Source organism: Erinaceus europaeus, chromosome 4 (assembly GCF_950295315.1).
Source record: "Erinaceus europaeus chromosome 4, mEriEur2.1, whole genome shotgun sequence".
NCBI lineage: Eukaryota > Metazoa > Chordata > Mammalia > Eulipotyphla > Erinaceidae > Erinaceus > Erinaceus europaeus.
This window is the reverse complement of record NC_080165.1, coordinates 16,388,322-16,408,585: the sequence shown is the minus strand read 5'-3', so window position 1 is coordinate 16,408,585 and position 20,264 is coordinate 16,388,322.

Below are 20,264 nucleotides of genomic sequence, written 5' to 3'. Positions count from 1 at the left end.
CAAGACAGTGGTTCTCAGCCTGGCTGTACATAGGTATCCATGGAAATGCTCCCAGAAAAAAAAAAAAACATCATTGTGTAGGCCTCAGTTAACCAAAACCGATCCATATTTCTCAAAATTGCATTAACTTTTCAAGAATTCCATCATTTATTTATTTATTTATTTATTTTACCAGAGTACTGCTCTGCTCTGGCTGATGGTGGCGGTGTTGTGGATTGAACCTGGGACCTCAGAGCCTCAGGCAAGAGAGTCTGATTGCACAACCATTATGCTATCTCCCCTATTTTTAAAAATATATTTTAATTATTTTTTATTTTTATGAGAGATACAAAGAGAGATAACAGAACACTATTTGGCTTTGTCTTACAGTGGTGCAGAGGATTGAACCTGGTATCTTGGAACCTTGGACACGAAAGTCTTTTGGCAGACCCATTCTGCTGTCTCCCCTGCCTTCGTGTCTTGAATTCTGAGTCGACCTTTCAGTCACATCTTGCTTTCCAGCATAATTCACTCACCATCCAGACACTGCTGCCTCACCGACTAATGCAGGCGTTGCACGCGCTGATCAGTCTGATGATTCAAAGCCGCATTTGTCAAAATCATCATCTAACACCTCGGAAAAGCATCAGGCCACCAGCAAGCTCATGGTGGCAGGTGCAAGGTCTACAAATTTCTAATTTTTGTTCAAAAACTCAAAGCTTATCAGCATTATCATGATTGATATTATCATCTGCGGTTTTCCCCTGAAGTGACATTTAAAAAAAAAAAAAAAGTCTGCCAAGCAAGCAGATTGAGTAAACAGGCTCTCTGCCAGTTTTTCTTTGCAGAGCAGCGCGGTACAGGAAAACAGCAACAACACCGGCTAGTTTAGCTTGCAACTTCGTGTGCGTGAGTGTCCTGCATGGAATTCCTAAGGGGAGGCTCAGCTCATGCACCCAGTAGTGGATAATGAATGAAAACAGTAGCTTAGCCGCTTTGTTAGAGACAGGCCTGGTGAAGGCGGGCACTTTACTCTCACTGGGGTGTGGAGATGCAGAAGACAATGCCTCTACCCAGAAAGCCCCTGCTTGGACTGATTCAAGGGCACCTGCAGTCTTACCCACCTGGCTCCCATACTGCAGCGCAAACACAGGACAAAGAAAAAGGCAAGTGGGGCTGGGCAGTGGTGCACATGTTACAATGCACAAAGACTCCGCTTCAAGCCCCCAGTCCCCACCTGCAGGAGGAAACTTTAGGAGCACTGAAGCAGTGCTGCAGCTGTCTCTCTGCCCCTCTCCTTTTTCTCTATCCCCATTTCCTCTCAATTTCTGGCTGTGTCTATGAAATAAATAATTTTAAAAAATTATGGGATCGGGTGGTAGCGCAGTGGGTTAAGCGCATGCCGCACAGAGCACAAGCACCGGCATAAGGATCCCGGTTCCAGCTCCCCAGCTCCCCACCTGCAGAGGAGTCGCTTCACAGGCGGTGAAGCAGGTCTGCAGGTGTCTGTCTTTCTCTCCTCCTCTCTGTCTTCCCCTCCTCTCTCCATTTCTCTCTGTCCTATCCAACAACAACAACATCAATAACAACAATAATAATAACCACAACAATGGTAAAACAACCAGGATGACAAAAGGGAAAAAATGGCCTCCAGGAGCAGTGGATTTGTGGTTCAGGCACTGAGCCCCGGCAATAACCCTGGAGGCAAAAATAAAATAAAATAAAATACAAATAAAATAAATTTTAAAAAAATTAAAAGAAGAAGACAAGCCAGATCTTCTCAGAGGGACCCTCTAAAATTGTCTGGGAACCCCCAGGATATGCAGACAGGACCACTGCTATAAAGAGAAGGGTGGTGTCTTATACAGGTCCCCTGCCCTCCCATCCCTCTCCTGTGGAGAGCACTGCTATGCCACAGGGGCTCCCTGCATGGCCCTGCCCATTCCCCAGCTTTTTCTCCTTATACCAGCCCTGTCACTCACCAGCAACCATGCTCCTCCAATTCTTCAGCCACTGTCTTTCCACTCTGTATTGCTCTTTCCTCCTTCCTTCCTGTATTTCTTTTTTCAAATATTTTATTTATTAATTTTAGTGAAAGAGAGGGGGGAAGGGAGAAGGAGAAGGAGGGAGAGGGAGAAGGAGAGGGAGAAAAACCAGAGCACTGCTCAGCTCTGGCTTATGGTGGTGCTAGGGATTGAACCTGGGATCTCAGAGCCTCGGTCATGAAAGTCTTCGTAGAACTGCTATCTCCCCAGCCCCCACTGTGCTCTCTTTTTTATTTTAAGCTTGGCCTGCTGTCTGCTCATTCTGCACAGCTGCTTCCTACTTGTCAAAAACAACATCCTAAAAGAAGCCTTCCCAATTTCCCTAGCAGTAAAGCCCCACCCTCCCATAAATAATCAAATAAATAAAAATTGCAGGACCCGGTGGTGGCACACCTGGTTGAGCACACATGTCACAATACCAAAGGACATGGGTTCACGCTCCCAAGTCCCCACTGGCAAGGAGAAAGCTTTGCAAGTGGTGAAGTAGTTCTGCATGTGTCTCTCTATCTCTGTTCCTAACTCCACTTTCCCTCTCAATTTCTGACTGTTTCTCCAACAAATAAATAAAGATAAGAAAAGAAATTTTAAAAAATAATCCTGGTGGAAAAAAAATTCTTTAAAAGAAAATCAAAGTTGCTTCACAGAGAACACGCTAGTGCAGATACTCCTGACCCATCAGCAGCCCCGTGTTCTGTCTCCCCACTGGAGTGTGACGCAGTGTCTGCACAACAGCTCCACAAGGCAGAAAGGCCTCCTGTCTAGGTATCCCCTGTCTCCCCAGCACTTGGAGCTGAGGTGCATCCAGTCAGCACCCCATGCTCTTAGTGCTGCTGTCATACAGGGAGGCATAACTGGGCCCAGGGAACTTGAGGCAGGAAGTGGAGAGACTGGCTTCCTGCTCATAGCTTCTCACCCCTTGTCCAAGTGGTGGGGGTGGCTGAACCAGTCCACAAAGGTCTCACAACCTAAGGGCTCAGTGTGTGACAGTGTTGGGAGCTCTGGCCAGTATACTGCTCGGAGTAACTTATAACCAAGGCCAAGTTGAGTCAGTCATGACTTTCCCTTCAGGTAAGGGTGGACTTGATAATAACTACCCATGCTTTTCACTAAAACAGTAAAAGTATCTAGTGGAAGTGGGTGGGATTTCTTTTTACAACTCACTAGAAAAGACTCTAGGAATATGGTAGAGTAAGCAGAACCAAGAAACTGTTCCTCTATCTAAATTATAATTGCACAGGTAGAATATCTGATAAAACTATTTTGGAGGGTCCAGGCCTCGGTGCACCTGGTTATGTGCACACACTGTTAAGGAACTCTATTAACAGTCAAGATGACTGAAGCCGAGGTGGGCGAAGGAAGAAAGGAGCCTTTTATTTACACATGGGCCAGGAGCTCAGATCTTTCTGTTAACTCTGGCACTGAACAATGGGACGGTACGAGCTTCTATAGGGGGTGCAAGCTTGAGAGCAAAAACTGTCATCACAGAAGCAGAGGCTGCAGGGATAATGGCTGGAACTTGGACCCATTGCTCAGGGGCTGGCTGCCTTAGTTACTATTATCTTTCCTGCAGAGCTGTGTCTGGGAAAGTTTAGCCTCAGCATAAGCCTCACCACTCGGGGGGGGGGGTATGTTTTAGGAGGGCCGAAGCTAGCCAGGGTTACAGAAGCTGCCTTCTCAGTAAACGTTCAGTCTGCCCTTCATCATCACTACTTGTTTTCCCTTGCTCACCCAGTGAAGGCCAGCCTGCAGTACCCACCTGCACTCTCTCAGACTTTCTACACATTCTTAACCCTTTATTCTATTTTCAGTCTTTCAGTCCTGTATTGAGGCCTACTTACAAATGCATCACAATCAGCTTATAAGCACAAATTATAAGCATCTCCAGGAGCTAAAATCTGGAAGTTTCCTATCAACACTACAGTGCACAAGGAATGGGTTCAAGTCCCACACCCCCACCTGCAGGGGAAAGCTTCATGAGTGGTGAAGCAGAGCTTCAGGTGTCTCTCTATCTCTCTCCCTTTGTATATCCTCCTCTCCTCTCAATTTCTCTCTGTCTCTATCCAATAATAAACTAAGTAAAAGAAAAAATAATAATCAATAAAAACTATTTTGAAAATTTGCAGGATATTGTGCTCTTGAAACTTGCTGGAGGGAGAGCACAGAGGGTGAATTGTGGTTCATTTTGGTCAATCTCAGCTCTTTCCACAGTAGTTACCCATCCCATCCCCAGTGGCAAGCAGCTCAGCACACATCCCCAGGACAGCACAGAGCTATAGGGAACCAGCTTGGTAAAATGGACCCTGTCTTCCAAAGAATGACAATCTGAGCTCTCAAAGTGATGGTGGCCTCTAATCATAAAGGTTATAGAGGCAGAGAGCCACTTTTGCTTTAAATCTCTCCCTGTCAGGTTAGCTTCCAAGGGTTTTAAAGGTTCAGTCCCCTTTGCCACTCCCTTTCTCTTTATATATATGCATGTGTGTTTATGTATGTATGTATGTATATATGTGAATATGTTTTGAGTTTCTGGAAAAAGTCATGACACGTTTTTGCAAAGAAAAACAGAAAAAAAAGTCATGACTTTTTCTGACAACACAATGTATGTATACTTACATATTTATGTATATGTACATGCCGTGCTGTGACACAGAAGAGAGAGAGAGAGAGAGGGGAGATCCAGAGCGGAGAGGGAACACAATTCTTTATTCGTGCGGGCACCTCAGAGTTGGGTGAGAGTGCAGTGGTTTGGGCCACGTGGAACTAGCCAAAATGGCCACCTCGAGCAGCAACCTTCCCTTCATCTAATCACCCAAGTGAAAAGCAGGCAAGAGAGAGAAAGGCAGAAGAAGAAGGGCTTTATAGGGCAAAAACCGGAATTGATGAGCTGGGACAGGATTGATTGGGAAGGGCACTTCGAGAATATCATATTAACTCTCATGGGAACTGGCACTATCCTCAGGGGACATCTGCACAGAATGTACATACATGTATAGATTAATGAGAGAGGTACAGAGGAGACCAGAGCAATGCTCAGCTCTAGTTTATGTTGGTGCTGGGTATTGAACCTGGGACTATAGAACCTCAGATATTTAAGTGTGTGCTAAAAATATGGTCTGGGAAGATAGTGTCAGTATTGACAAATATTTTTCAAGCTATTTTCCTAAAGTATTCAAAGTTTCAAAGGAAGAGATGGAGAGAGTAAAGGAAAACAATGAATAAGCAAAATGAAAACATCAACAAAAGTGTGGGAAAAAAAACAAAATAAAAAAAGAACTCAAAATGAAGTCACAGCACTGAAAAGTAGAGTAACTGAAGTGAAAATCCCTAGAAAGATTCAAGCAGGTTGAAGAGAGAGTAGATAAGCTCGAAGATAGGTAATAGAAACAGTCAAGTTTGAAGAATAAATAAATTTAAAAAAAAACTAGAGGTAGGTGAACAGAGCCTAAGAGACCTATTGGACACCAATAAACTGGCCACCATAGGTGTTGTGGGGATTCCAGAAAGAGAAGGGAGGGAATACAGAGAATATATGAAGGCGAATTGCCAAAAAATTTTCAAATTGAATGAAGGCTATCCTGATCCAATATGTTCAATGAACTCCAGTTTAGAAAAGTAAAAATTACTAGCTTCAAGCACAGTTTTAATTTTTTTTTAATTTGATAGTGCAGAAAGACATTGAGAGGGGAGGGGAAAGAGAGAGAAACCTATGCCACTGCTTCACTGCTAGTGAAGCTTCTCCCTTGCAGTTGGGGAATGGGGCCTGAGCTTATGTCCTTCCAAATGATAATATTTGCACTCTATCATGCGTGTCATTTCCCAGCTCCCTCAAGCACATTTATAATCAAACTTTTGAAAGAGATAATCCTGAAAGTATTAAAAAAGTGATGATTCATCACATATGGGAAGGACCCTCAATAATATAATGAGATTTCTCATCAGAAAACTTGGAAGGGGGCTGGGTAGTGGCACACCCAGGAGAGCATATACAACCATGCCCAAAGCCTAGGGTTCAAGCTCCAGTTCCCAGATGCAGAGGAGAAGCTTCACAAGTGGCGGAGCAGTGCTACAAATGTCTCTCCCTTTCTCTGACTCTCTCCCTCCCCATCTTTCCCTCCATTAAAAGAAGACGGAGAAGAAGGAGAAGGAGGAAGAGGAGGTGGAGATGGAGGAGAAGGAGGATGAAAAGGAGAAGAAGAAAAGTGGCTGCTTGGAATGGTGAGGTTATATAGGCATGGAAATCTAGCAGTCCCCCTGGTGGCAAAGTAAAGAGGCGGGGCAGGGCGGGGAGGGGAGGGGAGGGGAGGGGCGGGGCAGGGCAAGGCGGGGTGGGGCGGGGCAAGGCGGGGCAAGGCGGGGCAAGGCAAGGCGAACTTTTAGTTTTGAAGGCATTGAAATTATGAGTAAAGATTTTTACAGGTAAACAAAAGTTGAGGGAGCTCATTACTACTAGACCTGCCCTCAAGAAGTCTTGTAAAATAGAATGAAAATTCACTGTCCTATAATTCAAAACTGTATAAAGAGATATAAAGCCCAATAATGGTAGATACACAGGTCGTATTAATATAATAATGACCCATACATTCACCCTTTGATGTCTATGACTTCTTTACAAGTGTTTTTAATTATTAGTTTAAAATTCAGTGTCACTGTAACTTTGATTTGCATCTCCACATTTTTTTCAATGTAATTTAAGGAATTGATGCAGTTAGAGGTATTATCAGATAATGTCTTGGGGCATGCAATGTTTAAACAGATAATTTTGTGATATAGGCAATTCAAAGAGCTAGGGATGGACCATAAAAGAGCAATGTTTATTGAAGTTAAGCTAGTATAGATGCAAATTGGAATATTACAACCCTAGTATATGAGATGAAATCCCCAGGGTAGCCGCAAACAACACAGCAATAGAACAAACATAAAAGGAAATGATGGAAAAATTTAAACAATTTACCTCAAAAATTCAACCAGATGAAGAAAACCATAATGTGAGGTCAAGTGGCGGTGCACCTGGTTGGGTGCATGTTACCATGCCCATGGGCTAGGGTTCAAGCTCCCAGTCCTTACTTGCAGAGGAGAAGCTTCACAAGTGGTGAGAGGCTTAACAATGATGAAGCAGTGCTTCAGGTCTCTCTCTCTCTCTCTCTCTCTCTCTCTCTCTCTCCCTCTCCTTCTCTATTTACCCTTCCCCTCTCAATTTCTCTTTGTGCTATCAAATTAAAAATAAATATTAAAAAAGCATAATGCTGGGCGGGGGAGACAGCATAATGGTTATGCAAACAGAATCTCATGCCAGAGGCTCCTAAATCCCAGGTTCAATCCCCTGCATCACCATAAGCCTGAGCTGAGCAGTGCTCTGGTTTTTCAATATCTCTCTCTCTCTCTCTCTCCATCTCTCTCTGCATCTCTCTCAAAAATAAAATTAATAGGGCAGGGGTAGATAGCATAAGGGCTATGCAAACAGACTGTCATGCCTGAGGCTTTGAAGCTAAGTCCCACATTCAGTCCCCTGCACCACCGTAAACCAGAGCTGATCAGTGCTCTGGTAAAAACAAACAAAAATAAATAAAATTAGTAAAATAATATTTTAAAAGCATAATGCTGGAAACAAGGAAAAAATAAACAAACAAACAAAAAACCCTTAAAAACAAAAGAGAAGGAACACTGGAGAAATGTTTCACATGCAAGTAGCCGGAATCCCAAAAGAAGAATGAGTTGTTAGGAAGAAAACTTGAAAAGATAATGGTTAAGAAATTTCTATAAGTGATAAAAGACATCAGATCATAAAAGTAAGAAACATTGTAAACCCTATACAATAAAAATGAAGAAAAAAAAAATCCCCATGAAATCATAGCATAACAACACTGTTTAAAAATATAGACAAAAGGAGAGGAATCATTTTAACCAAGATAAAAAATATTATCTTCAAAAATCAGTAATTTAAATTATATCTCAACAATAAAGTAAAATATAATGTCTTCAAAGCATTAGAAATTAAATACATGGTAAACAATGTTGATACAACCAATAAAAATTATCTTTACAAACAAAGAGGAAGGAGCACATCTTCCTTTCCTTCTCAATTTTTCTCTGTCTCTATCCAATAAAAATATAAATAAATATTTTAATTAAAATTTATAGGATAAAAATAAAATTAATTTAAAATAAATTGTAAATTTCTATGATGTAGGGGCCAGGTACTGGTGCACATGTTACAATGCACAAGGGCCTGGGTTAAAACCTTCTAGTCCCCACCTGCAGGGGGAAAGCTTTGCAATTGGTGAAGCAAGGCTGCAGGTGTCTCTCTGTCACCCCCTTCCCTCTTGATTTCTGGCTGTCTCTATCCAGTAAATAAATAAAGTGAACAAATTTTTTTAATTCATATGATGCTAAAAGAGGATGGATCTGAAGTACATAGTAAAAGATATTTGAGAAAACCTTAATTTATTCCTCATACTTGAAGGATAATTTTGCAGGATATATGATTTGCAATTGGAATTCCCTCTCCTTTGGTATACTGAATATGTCACTCCACTCTTTGCCTCTAGGATTTGTGAAGAAAATTTTGATGAGAGTCTGATAGTTCTGCCTTTGTATGTAACTTTTTTTTTTTTACTATTTTTTCTATTTTGGGGGTTGTTTTTCACTTTTCTTATTTTTAAAAAGGAAACACAGACAAAACCATAGGATAATTCCCACCACGAGATCTCCATATCCCCTCCCCACCCCTGATAGCTTTCTTATTATTTATCCCCCTGGGAGTATGGACCTAGGGTCATTATGGGATACAGAAGGTGGAAGGTCTGGCTCTGTAATTGCTTCCCCACTGAAAATGGGGGTTGACAGGTCAATACATCTTCCCAGCCTGTCTCTCTCTCTCTTTCCCTAGTGGAGCAGGGCTCTGGGGAAGTTGGGCTCCAGGACACATTGGTGGAGTCGTCTGCCCAGGGAAGTCAGGTTGGCATCATGCTAGCATCTGAAACCTAGTAGCTAAAAAGAGAGTTAACATATAAAGCCAAACAAGTTGTTGACTAATCATGAAACTAAAGGCTGGAATAGTGCAGATGAAGAGTGGGAGGGGTGTCCATTTTGTAGATAACTAGTAGGCATATTTTAGTTATATTCCAAAGGACCTATAACTATACTAGTTTTTTTTTTTTTTTCTGAAATCTGATATGCAGGTGGATCCAAATTATTGTCTGGGGAGATGATGTCATGGCTGAAAAAAGGACCAAAAGGCTGGATCAGGGAAGAGAGTAGCTTCCAAATATGGGAAAGGTGTATTAAAAAAAGGTGTAAACACCATAGATTTGATCTTATCTGGGGCCCGTATTCAGCTTAGGAGTCTATGTGACCTCTGCATCCCTGTAGATCTGAGCTCACATTCTGTGTTCATGTGTAGGAACATTACAAGCTGCCCCAATTTCAGGACCCATCTTCCACAGTTGGAACATAGAGTATGTTGTTCAGCCTCCTTCAGAGGATAGAATAGGCTCTACCATTGTTGATCCACAAAGGTCCTATAGGGGCCCACAAAGGGTTCTATTTTTAAAATTTTTTTAAAAAATTATTTATAAAAAGGAAGCACTGACAAAAACCATAGGAAAAGAGGGGCATAACTCCACACAATTCCCACCACCAGAACTCCCTATCCCATCCCCTCCCCTGATAGCTTTCCTATTCTTTATACCTCTGGGAGTATAGTTCCAGGGTCATTATGGAATGTGTAAGGTCTGGCTTCTGTAATTGCTTCCCCACTGAACATGGGCATTGTTAGGTTGATCCAAACTCCCAGCCTGTCTCTCTCTTTCCCTAGTGGGGCAGGGCTCTGAGGAAGTGAAGCTCCAAGACACATTGGTGGAGTCATCTGCCCAGGGAAGTCCAATTGGCATCATGATAGCATCTGGAACCTGGTAGCTGAAAAAGAGTTAACATATATAGCTATACAAATTGTTGATTAATCATGAACCTAAGGCTGAAATATTGCAGAGGAAGATTTGGGGGTCTCCATTTTGGAAATAGCTAGTAGGTCTATTTTACGTATATTCCAAAGGGCCTTTGACTGCATTAATTTTTAACTGAGCCTGATATCTGATATGCAGGTGAACCCAGACTATTGTCTGGGGAGACGATATCATGGCTGGAAAAAGGGCTAGAAAGCTGGATCAGGGAAGAGAGTAGCTCCCAAATATGGGAAATGTGTATAAATATTGATGATTGTAACCCCCATTGATTTGATCTGGGGCCCATATTCAGTATAGGAGCCTATGTAACCTCTGCATCCCTGCAGGTCTGAACTTGCATTCTGTGGTCATCAGTAGGAACATTCCAAGTTGCACCAATTTCAGGACCCATCTTCTTCAGGTGGTAATGTTATTCAATCCCCTTTTGGAGGATGGAATATTCTCTACCATTGTTGATCCATATTGAGGGTAAATCCTATGCAGACCCCCAAAGGGGTCTATTATGTTGTTCCTGATATAGATCACTGGTAACAATGGGGAGAGGTATCTACTTAAGGTCTAGGCTCATCGTGTCTGTGTGGAAATCCCAGGACTCCCCTACTAGGGCCCCAGCTGATGGGGTGGCCTGATAGTGACTAAAGAGTCATCATTAAAGTTATGCCAGTCTCTTGCCCTTATTCAGCTTTTGTAGTCCTTGCTTTGACAAGGCTAACTTTGGAGTGACTGAGGGAAGTGTAATAGGAAGTATATGAAGAAGGTATTTAGGTCTAAGTAGAAACTATTTCATTAGGTACTTTAAGGTGTCTTTTTAGGCCTTTCTACTTGCTACTTGTATGTACTTCTTTCCTTTCCCTAGCAGCCTGAAAATTTTTTTCTTTGTCATTGAGTTTTGATAATTTTACAGTAATGTGCCTTGGTGTTGGTCATTTTGGATTTATGAACCTGGGAGATCAGTCTGCCTCTGAAATAAGTATGTTATGAGGATTACCTACATGAGGGAAAGTTTTAGTTAAAATTTCTCTGAAAATTATCTCTGGACCTTTGACCCAGTCAGCTTCCTCATGTATCCCTATAATTCATACATTTGACCTTTTTGTGGAGTCTGCAATTTCACAGAGAGTAGCTTCATTCTTTAATAACCTTTCCTTTTCTTCATCTTTGAATTGAATGGGCTAATTGTGTCTGATAGATGGGAAATTCTTTCTTCTGCATGTGTGAGTCTATTTCCTAAGCCTTCTATCTGAATTTAAACTACATTAAAGGTGTATTTCAGTCCTTGAAGTTCTGTTTGAAATTTTTCTTTCATGCTTCCTAACTGCTTAGTGAACTCTGCTTGAAGTTCTTCTTTCAAACTTTGTATCTTCTTATCAAATTCTGTTCCTAGTTCCTCTTTTGTGTGTCTTAATTCCAAAGTAAAATGCTCTTTCAATTCTTAAGTTCTTATAGAGTTCTCATAAGCTTTCTACAGTCTGTCTCAGATAGACTCTGCATCTGGAATTTCTTGCATTTTGTCTGATTTGCTTCTCTCTGTTGTGGCATATTTAACTGTTTGCCTCTTTGTTTCTGCATGGATGGTGTTGGCTATTGTTGGGTCAACAGGTGGTACTGTTCTGATCTCTAATTTTCTCTTGTTTTAATAATCTGTGGTGGTGAGCGGGGGAAGGGTGTTTTGGGTATATCTTGTAGTCACAAAAGCTATCTGATTTTTGTGTCTTTGTCTTAATCTCAGACTGGAAAAAAAAAAAAAACCCTGAGTCAAAGATTGAGAGGTTATAAGCTCGGATTCCTTTTCTTCTGGGTCTGATAATTGCTCTACTGTCCAAGATGGTGTGGGTCGGTGCGATGTGGCCACCCACCTGCAGTTCTGGATTTGACTGTCTTCCAACTGCTTCCCTATTTGCCCCAACCATGTGCAGGCACCCACCGGAGGCTGTAGATCTTTCAGTTGTAGATTATGTGTCCAATCTGACCTCTTGTTGTGTTCAATTGTTGTTTTGGGGAGAGTACAGATGAGATCACAGTTACTCCGTAAACCATGCCTCCTGGAAGTTGTAATATATATGAGATTTGTACTGGGTCCTGGAGCATGATAGCAAAGGACCCAGTGGGGGTTGTATTGTTATGTGGAAAACTGGGAGATGTTATACATGTATAAACTATTGTACTTACTTTTGAGTGTAAAACGTTAATCCCTCAATAAAAAAATAATAAAAAAGAAATGTGTATATACATTTATACATATTTATTCATGTTTATATAGGTTTTCATACTGTCAACACTTGTGCAGTTTATATAAAATATCAATTTATATATAATAATATAAATTAAATATGACTGTCATAAATTTTATACATTTATGTGTAAATATATATTATCTATGCATATTTTGTACATAGGTTATCTAGATGCATGCTATATGCATATGAACCTGCCAAGGCTATCAAACTATATAAATATTAAAGTAGGCTTCATATTTCACCCTGGTTGTGTGCCATTCTAATTATAGTCCAGTCAGGTTCCATTACAGGTGGTCTGGGTAGCCCCGGAGGAGGTCCAGACTGGCAGGCCAGCACCTCCTCACCAGTACTGGCTCCCTTCCTGGACCACCCTCTGCTGATGGCCCTGCTAGTGTGTTTCCCTGAGCTCCAAACTCTGCACTCTTGATCAGCACTAATAAACAGCCTCTCAATGTGGCACTTAGGGTACAATTAGCAGCCCCACATTTACAACCCCAATAAACTCCTCCTTAATGAGAGATTTTCCCTCTATTATTTTATGGGCAGCTGGTTAAAGATGCTAAGTAAAAATCATTTAAAATAGTAATAAGGCCACAGATGCTAGTGTTGAAGGGACGATGGGCCGCAGGCTGTAAGCATCTATTAATGTGGCAAACTCAGTGGGAAAAGCCAGAACTTTGATGGGCTGCATAGGAGTGTGGAGGCTGGATATGGTAGCCCAGGAGACAGCAGGACAAGAAGCAGTGTGGGAGAGGCCTCCAGGAGTGAAGGGACAGGGACTGAAACCCCCAGGTGACCCCATCAGAACCAGGACAAGAGAGAAGCAGGAAGAGTCAGTACCAAGCAATCATCGACTTCTAGAGCTCCTTTCATGACCCTGGGGTGACAGAGCTGTCACCTGGCCCTGTCTGACTCACTTGCTCAGATCCCACTACCATCTTTTGTGAGAGGGGTTATACTTTTCATGTCACAAAAGAGGAAACTGAGGCACAGAGCCCTGTGAAGGTTAAATTCCAGTCCACCTTTTAAAGCATTTTGAAAGTGCAAAAAGGATCTTTGGCTCCTAAGTGATGCCCTGCTTCCATCTCTCATCCCCCTCACAACCCACAGGGGCCACCCGGGTAAAGTTGGGAGACATGTTCTGAATTCCACGTGGTCGTCACAGGAACTTGACTTTCATCACTGAGGGAAGACTTTCCCACAACGAGAACATGACTCTGGGTTTCACACATTCATAGTCCAGTTCTCTACAGGTCCAGTCTCCAAGGCAAGCACAGTGGTCACAGAAGCACGTGTATCCCAGGCAGGCAGCACACTCAGCACCTGCAGGAAGGCTCTGAGCCCAGGAGGGACTCAGGATCAAGGGACAGAGCTGAAGCCCATGAGGTGAGAGCCCAGGGACCAGCATCAAGTCCAGATCCTACTATTTCCCCCAGATGTCCACAGACCCCAAAGTTCCCATTTGCAAGCACAGCCCTCAAAGTGCAGGTAGGAAAAGGGGCAGGTGATGCCTGTGTTGAAGAAAGTGTGTGCAACTGGGAACAGTCTCCCCTCACACATGGGCTGGTAGGCATCAAAGGCAACATGCAGCTGTTCTCTGTTATTCGAGAATTTTAAGAACTAAAGTATTTATGGACACTTCTTTATAAAAAATTGCACTTGTAGGGAGCTGGGCAGTAGCACGGTGGGTTAAGCGCACATAGTACAAAGCTCAAGGTTGGCATAAGGATCCCAACTCCCCACCTGCAGGGGGTCGCCTCACAAGCGGTGAAGCAGGTCTACAGGTGTCTATCTTTCTCTCCTCTATCTTCCCCTCCTCTCTCAATTTCTCTCTGTCCTATCCAACAACAATAGCTATGACAAAAATAATAATAACAACTACTACAAGTGCAACAAGGGCAAAAAAAAAAATGGGAAAAATGGCCTCCAGGAGCAATGAATTCATAGTGCAGGCACCGAGCCCCAGTGATAACCCTGGAGGCAAAAAATAAAATTTGCACTTGTGAAATAAACCAATCAAGAGATGAAGATGCTATGGAGACCCAAGAAACTAGGAGAGAAGCCAGTGTGAGTGGATGAACATATGCATACATAGATAAACACAGAAATGCAAGCACAGATGCATGCGATAACTGAGCCATGCGTCCACATGCACACATAGGCTTTCTAACAGCATAAGGAATCACTGCTGCATAGGCCTACTAACTATCTACAAAACAGACACCCCCAACTCTTCATCTGAACTATTTTAGCCTTTAGGTTCATGACACCTCAACAATTTGTTTGGGTTTATATGTTAACTCCTTTGCAGCCACCAGGTTTCAGATGCTACCATGATTCCAACCAGATTTCCCTGGGCAGATGACCCCACCATTGTGTCCTGGAGCCCTGATTCCCCAGAATCCCTCCCCACTAGGGAAAGAGAAAGACAGACTGGGAGTATGGATTGACCTGCCTGTTGTGGTGGTGGTGGTCAGGTGTCGGGCTGCACCATGGAGAAGAGAGAGGAAGTCCAGAGCAAGTGGGGTACACAAATCTTTATTATAGGATGGGGGGGTGGCTCAGGCCACGTGGAGTCAGCTGACAACGGCCGTCCCCACTACCTGACCACGGGGCGAGAGATCTGAGAGAGAGACGAAGGAGCCGAGACAGAGAAGGGGGAGCCGAGAGCCCAGAGAGAGCGAGGGGAGGTGAGGGGGCTTTTATTGGGCGACAACCAGGGGTGACGTGTGGGGCCAGGATTGGTTGAAGGGGGCACTGCTAGGATTTCGCGGGGTGTGGTAAAACCTGGGGACAGAGACTGCATCAGAATAACTCCTCAGCGTCACCTGCCAATGCCCATACTCAGCAGGGAAGCAACTGCAGAAGCCAGACCTTCAACTTTCTGTATCCCACAATGACCTTGGGTCCATACTCCCAGAGGGTTAAGAATAGGAAAGCTATCAGGGGAGGGGATGGATTACAGACTTCTGGTGGTGGGAATTGTGTGAAGTTGTACCCCTCTTATCCTATGGTCTTTGTCAGTGTTTCCTTTTTACAAATAAAAATTTTAAAAAAGAAGAATGTTGATGATGCAGAGGCCAATGGTGGAGCACCGGATAGAGTGCACATGGTGTTTTACATGAGGACACAGGTTCAAGGCCCTGGGCCCACCTGTAGGAAGAAGCTTCAGGATCAGAGGACCTGTGTTGCAGGTGTTTCTGTTTCTGTTTCTCACCATCTCTCTTTGTTCTTTTTTCTCTCTCGTTGTCTTACCCTGTATCAAAGGAAGAGTGGGGAAGAAATGGTTGTCAGGAGCAGTGACATCATCACATAGCCATCAACTCCAGCAATAACCCTGGTTTAAATACAAAAATTAATGCATAAAATTTTAAAAGAATGTAGATGTAGTAAACTGTGACAAGAAAAAAAATAATATCAGCAACAAACTGGAGTATGGGAAATGAGGCCAAAGTGGGAAATGAGGCCAAAGTGGGAAAACTAGAAAGTCGCGTTTGTCCTAGCAGGGATTGACTTTTCACTGCCCAACATTGAAAAAGAAAAGTAGCTTCTCTCCATTTTTAATGTCTGATCAAATAGCAGGTTACAGTGTTTTTAGATGACAATGACTAGTTCCAGGTCACACCCACCACCAAATTTCTGTATCCCCACCCTTCCACCCCACCCCCAAAGATAACCACTATGGGGGAGTCGGGCGGTGGCGCAGTGGGTTAAGCGCACGTGGCGCAAATCGCCAGGACCTGCGTAAGGATCCCAGTTCCAGCCCCCAGCTCCCCACCTGCAGGGGAGTCGCTTTACAAGCGGTGAAGCAGGTCTGCAGGTGTCTGTCTTTCTCTCCTCCTCTCTGTCTTCCCCTCCTCTCTCCATTTCTCTCTGTCCTATCCAACAACAATGACATTAATAACCACAACAATGTTAAACAACAAGGGCAACAAAAAGGAAAATAAATAAATAAATAAATAAACTTAATTAAAAAAAAAAAGAAAACCACTATGGTTTTCACAAGTCTTATATTTTGCTTGCTTCTGTGTTTTAAAAAAAGTATCTTATAAAACACCGTGACTGTGCTATTTAATGGTTTTTTTTTATTTATTACAAAATGGTCTTAGAGAGCTCATAAATAATCTTAGATCATCTAGGAATGAAAATCTCTTGTGGTTATAAAAGGGATCTGATGTTTAGCAAGCCTTTCAATATTGCATCAGTTTCTCTTCTTTTAAACTCAAGTGGCAACATTCCTTCAGTTTTCAATGATGGCTAAATAATTCTACCTCTCTGAAAGTAGTCCTATGAATCTAGCTTGCAGAACCTACACCCTGTACAGATCCCACCACCTGTTGGCTACTCACGTAAAGCTATGCTAAGGGCCCGGTGGTGACACACCCCACTGACCACACCTGTTACCATGTTATAAGCCCTTGGTGCCCACACACCGGAGAAAGCTTCTCAGCAGTGACACCTGGCTGCAGGTGTCTCTCTTTTGCTCGACCTCTCTATCTCCCCATCCATCTCAGTTTCTTTCTATTTATATCCAACAAATGAATAAACACAACATAAAAATATAGGCCAAAATTATTTTTATGAAAGATGGGTGCTTGGAGCCTGGCTCTTTTAGCAATATGATCTTGCCTTTTCCTCAATAAGAAGCAGGATTTAGTTTCCCTTCCCTTGAACCTGGATGGTTTGGGTGGCACCCTGGTAGAATGTCCTCTGCCCCCAAGGGTCCCAGAGATGGCTTGCCACCTCTACCTGTGTCTTGGGACTCCCCATGGGGACACTGTCTCAGAAACTAGAGGCTTGCTCTGCCTCTCTTAATGCAGCAGACCCATTAATTAACATATTTTTAAAAATATTTATTCCCTTTTGTTTCCCTTGTTGTTATTGTTATTATAGTTATTGTTGTTGTTGTTGCCGTTGTTGGATAGGACAGAGAGAAATGAAGAGAGTAGGAGGAGAGAGGGGGAGAGAAAGATAGACACCTGCAGACTTGCTTCACCGCCTGTGAAGCGACTCCCCTGCAAGTGGGATCCTTATGCTGGTCCTTGTGCTTGGTGCCACATGCACTTAACCCTCTGCACTACCGCCCAATTCCCTCATTAACATATTTGTAAACACGTTTTGATGGTAATTTTTCCTTCTTCTAAAAGCTTGCTGAGCCCTCACAGCACATGCACCAGGCAACTGAGTGAAGGCATTTCACATAAATCCAGTGCCCAGTCAGTCAAATCTTCTCAACAAATGTCCTAGACTTCCTGAGACAAACACCCCCAGTGTAAACCCTGGACCTTTAAAATCCAAGAGACATTTTTTTTAATGATCTTATTTACTTTTTTAATGAAGGCTACAGAGAAAGACATAAAGAGAAAGACCAGAGCACTGCTCAGCTCTGGCTTATGGTGGTGCTGGAGATTCAGCCTGGGAGTTCAGAGCCTCAGGCATGAAAGTCTTTTACAAAACCACCATGCTGCCTCTCCAGTTTTTATTATATTATTATTATTATTATTATTATTATTATTTAATGACACTGTATGGGCAGATAACGAGGATCATCACAGACTGTGTGAACATTTCCAAGTGCTAGAACCTTAGGCCATTTGTTACTCCCTTTTGCTCTGCCAACTTTCTTTGATAAGTAGTTCTTGCCTTTGTGAAAATAATGCTGTTGCTTATTGAAAGGACTCTTCCTGCAGCTTTGTGCAGTTAATCTCAGAGCTGGCTTCACCTCTCAGTACAAAGCTATGTGTCTGTGTCCGTGTCTGAGTTTGTATGTATGCAGGGTGAGTGGCATGGGATTGTCATCTTCTTGGGGGCAGTCAGTCTGAAACCGGGGAGTGTTAACCCTTCAGGCCAGACCCTTCCTAGTTCCTGCTGAGGTTGAGGAGGACAAAGTACCAAGTTTGGCGATGCATAGGCCCTATTCCCCAGATGGTTCCAAACCACTTTGTACTCTGCTCAGCTGGGCAAATGCTCCATGCCTCTGCCAGGTTGGGTGAAGGGCTTAATTCCCTGAAAAATCAGCCTGGCGAGCTGGGTGACATCAGTGCGCTTCCAAGAGAAGTCTGTTCTGGTTTCTGTGATTCAAGAACCACTCTGTCACTCAGCTCTGGAATATCACCCTAATTAAAAACCTCTCTGCTCCAAATAGCTCCCCTTCCTTGAGGCTGTTTCTTTCCCTAATCACAGAAAAGTTGTTATAAAGTCACTTTTTATATATATAAAATCCATATGTCTACTCTCTCCCCTGTTAATGGGAGACACCCATAAACAAAACAGAGAGGAAGCATGAATTGGCATAAATCTGCAAGCTCCTAGAAAAAGGGGGAAATACCATCAAAACATGTTTACAAATATGTTTACTAATGGGTAAGATGCATTAAGACAAGCAGAGTAATCACTGGGAAATTTGATAAATGAAAGCAAAATAAAGGCAGCAGATGTAAATGGACTCTCCTGATGATCCCAGGTATTTTTCTGCAAGCTAGAAAAGATTGTAGAGCAGAAAGCACCAAGGCTAGGGGAATTTGTCACCGAAAAGCCAGGGCTAAGAAGTCAGGCCCTCCCTGCATATTCAGACTGACCTCGACCCAGCTACATGACCTTGAGCACTCAGGTTGGCATCTGTAGCAAGGGACTGAACTCCAGGACTGTGATAATGAATTCATGTGACCATCTAACTGATGCACTGGGCACAGAGCCTCACTCACAATGACTGTGTCCAGATACTACCAGATCCTGGCACATTTAGTCAGCTCCGAGTGAGGACTTCATGCCTAGAAGACTATGGTGGGCTGGGGGCCAGCATGGTAGCAGTTGACATGGCATCTCCCCCACTCAGCATTCAGTGCCTGTGTGGGTAGCTTGGCACCCACCACAGTGGGAGGATTTATAGCACCAAAATTGGCACGTACCACAAAGCAAGCCCTTCTTCTTCTTCACAGAGTGGCATCCAGTATTTACCAGTTCACCTCTGCACCCAGCAGAAGAGAGATGGAGAGGAAATGTTTAAGGTAGACTGGGGAGGTCGCTGAGAGGAGAGAGCTATGGTCACCTCTTTTGTTATTTTATTTTATTTCATTTCATTTTATTTTATTGTTACTAGGGTTGTAACTGGGGTGTGGTGCCTGCATGATAAATTCACCTCTTTTCTTTGAAAAGACACAGAACTTGAGAGGGAAGCAGGAGCTAGAGAGGAAGAAAGGGAGATAGAGATAGAGAGAGAGAGAGAGAGAGAGGGAGAGAGACCTGCAGTCCTGTTAACCACTTGTGAAGCTCCCGCCATTTCCAAAGGTGGGAACTGGAGTCTTACACCGGGATCCTTGTGAGTGGGAGTGTGCGCATTCTACTGGGTACACCACTGCCCAGTCTCTGAGGTCAGCTCTTTAGAAGTCCTTCGCTCAGTTTTCAAACGTGAGGATGCCACATAAGAAAGACTATGGACTAGAACGGGCCAGGTGTGACCTGTCCCATTTGAGTCAGAGGACATCTAGGGCTCCCATTTGGGAGAATGATAAGGGTGGAGCTGGGACTGGAGCTCAGCATCCCAATGTCACATTCTGTCTTTATCAGGGAAATTTCCTGTCTGCCTGTCCCCATTTCAAAGGGCAACCATGTCCCTGGAGATGACTCACAGGTGACATGACCCAGGCAGGCAGAGGCATGCCCCAGACACAGGGGAATCTTCAGCAACTTCATGGAGCTCCTGGTCCTGAGATATGTATTTTTCCATAAGAACCAGACAAGCCAAACAAACACTTAAAACCCCAAATGAACCCATGCTGTGAAGCCCCACTGGAAAAGTTTTAAAAAGAAAAAAGGAGAAAAGTCAGCCTTGATTTCCCTCTTCATTTGCACATGCTCCAGAGATTGATTCTTTTATTTTTATCAGGGAACAAGCTGAAACAGCCCTTCAAATTAAGAAAATAACTTTACAAACCCAAGTTTTACATTTTCTTATTTTAGAAGTAATCATCATCTCGACGTCTCTCCTATGTGCTCATGTAAAAGCATTTTTCTCTCCCACTTGCCAGTTTCTAATGATTTTTCTT